The following is a 2420-nucleotide window of genomic DNA, read 5'->3' on the forward strand; positions in this document are numbered from 1 at the left end:
GCCACAGCTGCCTGCTCCGCCTCGACGTCTCGCAGTTCGTCCAGGGAATCAGCCTCCAGAGAGTCGGGAGCCCCACCCTGCTGACACCAGCAGTGATTATTGGCTGCCGAGGCAACGTGCAATACTTGATAACTTACTGCAAAAGAAATAAACGGCTCACTTACCTCTGAGCCGTTGGCGGAGATCACTTGATCATTCTCAGGTGGCGTACCGTCTTCCTCCGAGCCTCCCCTCCCGACGGAGACGCTGACGAGGCTCTTGACGGGCTCTAGCTCGAACGAGTTGACCTGCACCTGGGCGTGGCTGTCTGTCTGGCTGACCTGGTCTACTTGTGGGACGCGGGAGCGGCGCACCAGGTCGGCGGCCTCGAACGAGCTCTCGTTCTCCTCCAGAATTGGCGTCTTGATGTTGTGTCGCAGGAGGTCTTTCCTCCGGCGGTAGCGGCGGTAGCGGTGCTGTGAGCGTCGGTACGCCGCCCGCCGCCGCGAACCCCCGTGCCCCTCGCGGTGCTCCTCGCGGTCGCTGTATGCGCCGCTGCCTCCGCCGCGACTCCTGTGCCGCCTCTCATCCAGGTCATCGTCGGACAACGAGGACAACGAGTCGTTGTCGCTACGCACTTCCCTACGGGGCGGACGGAGCAGGTGCAGCGGCTCCGTCTGCGTGGACGAGTCCACGTCTGTCTGCGTGGCGATGGCCGCCGTCTGCAGGTGGCCCGGCGGCAGGCTCTGTGTGTCCTGCAGGTCAAGAGCCGCCAGGATCCTCTGGCGCGCCTCAGCGTTGCGGCGGCCCTCCTCGGCCAGGAAGCGCTGCAGCAGCGAGTCCCGGCGCGCCGCACCCGGCTGCATCGCTTGCGACTCCAAGTACTGCTGCACGAGCGAGGTCTGGCTCAGGTGCAGCGAGCCCAGCCCGGCGCCGAGCCCCGTGCCCAGCCCCGCCACCTGCCCCAGCAGCATGTCGTGGTAGCTGCTGTTGAGGCCGTCTGACGCCTGATGCTCCTGGTCCTCCATGAAGCGCCGCATGATGATCTCCTTGCCGTGCTGCTGCTGCTGCTGCAACTGCTGCGGTTGCTGCTGGAGGTGGACACTGTCCTCGACCTGGGTGTAGGGCCGCAGCTCACCAGGCTGCTGCATGTGCTCCTCACCCGCGTCACCACCCCCGCCGCCGCCGCCGCCACCGCCGCCACCACCGCCACCACCCTGGGTGACGAGGCGGAGTATCTCGGCTCCACCCTCCCTCAGGAACAGTGGCTGGCGTGCCGCTCGGCTGTCAAAAAGAGGGTTGCATGATAATATTCTTCTACAATAATTCTTCTTTGCAAAACATGGGTATGGGACGAGTAAACTCACCCGTTGTAGTCCTCGTCGTCGGCGCGGTCCGAGCCCCTGTCGCGCTCGTGGCGCCGCAGCGAGTCCGTGTCCAAGTCGTCGGCGGGATGTCCCGGGAGGTGGTGCGCCGGGTGTCCGCGGCCGGGGCTGACTCTCGAGCGCGCCGGTGACGGCGAGGTCTGGTGGGCACGCGCGGGATGGGCCACCAGAATGCGCGCCGGGTCCAGGACTCGATACTCGCCACCCTCCACGTCCTCCACGTACAGTGCCTGGTGGTTCTGCAGCGCGGCCGCGTCCAGCGTCATCATCTGCCGGGGGTCAAGCACGCCGTTGGAGGCCGGAGCTACTGGCGGTGACAGACAGAAAGGGACAGGGGCTCACCTTGATGGGCTGGTGCCGCAGAGAGTGCGGCGAGTTGGGTCCGGAGCCCCGCACGGAGCCTCTTAAGGAGCCCCTGAGCGAACCATGGAGCGACGCGGGCTCCAGCACCAGACGCGGCGCCGGCACGGACGACTCGACGGGCCCGCTCCGGCCCCCGCCCCCGCCCCCAGCCCTGCTGCCACTGGCGCTCCACGCCTCCTGGCGACGGCTCACATACCCGGCTGCTGACATCAAAGCCTAGTTCACAAACTCGCAAGAAAACCGCAGAGAGTAAAGAAGGCGCCAACGCGCACATGACTATGATTTTTAGAATCAGTTTGAAATTGAATAATAACTCAAAAGAGAAAGCCACAAACAACGGGCAAAATATAAATGAAATTAGAACATTTCGATTTTTGCATATGATGTCTCACTCACCTTGCACGCCCTTCTCCGCGGCCGGCACCTGCTCGTGCACCACCAAGTGGACATCCTCGGCCGATTGGACGCGGGAGCCTTTCCTCCTGCGGGACAAGAAATGCGTCACTGACGCCAGTTCGGCGCCATTCGGCGTGGCGCCCAAGTTCACCGCTCGCCCGCTAGGTGGCGTGCGGCCCCCGAGCCACCCTCGCCCCGCTCCCACCTGTGGCCGATGAAGTAGGGGCAGCCATGGCAGAAGCAGCAGAGGAGCGCGGCCAGCAGCGCGAGGGCGAACAAGATCGCGAAGAAGATGAG

At 64.7% G+C, this 2420-nt stretch overlaps 1 protein-coding gene across 5 annotated transcripts in view; it reads left to right on the plus strand.

The window, feature by feature from the left end:
• Positions 1-2420, plus strand: part of LOC113209295 (protein polybromo-1) — a 22742-nt gene that overhangs the window by 16462 nt on the left and 3860 nt on the right. The gene's annotated exons all lie outside the window — the stretch shown is intronic.

This window comes from Frankliniella occidentalis, unplaced genomic scaffold, assembly GCF_000697945.3.
Source record: "Frankliniella occidentalis isolate FOCC.00 unplaced genomic scaffold, Focc_3.1 Scaffold264, whole genome shotgun sequence".
Taxonomy (NCBI): Eukaryota; Metazoa; Arthropoda; class Insecta; order Thysanoptera; family Thripidae; genus Frankliniella; species Frankliniella occidentalis.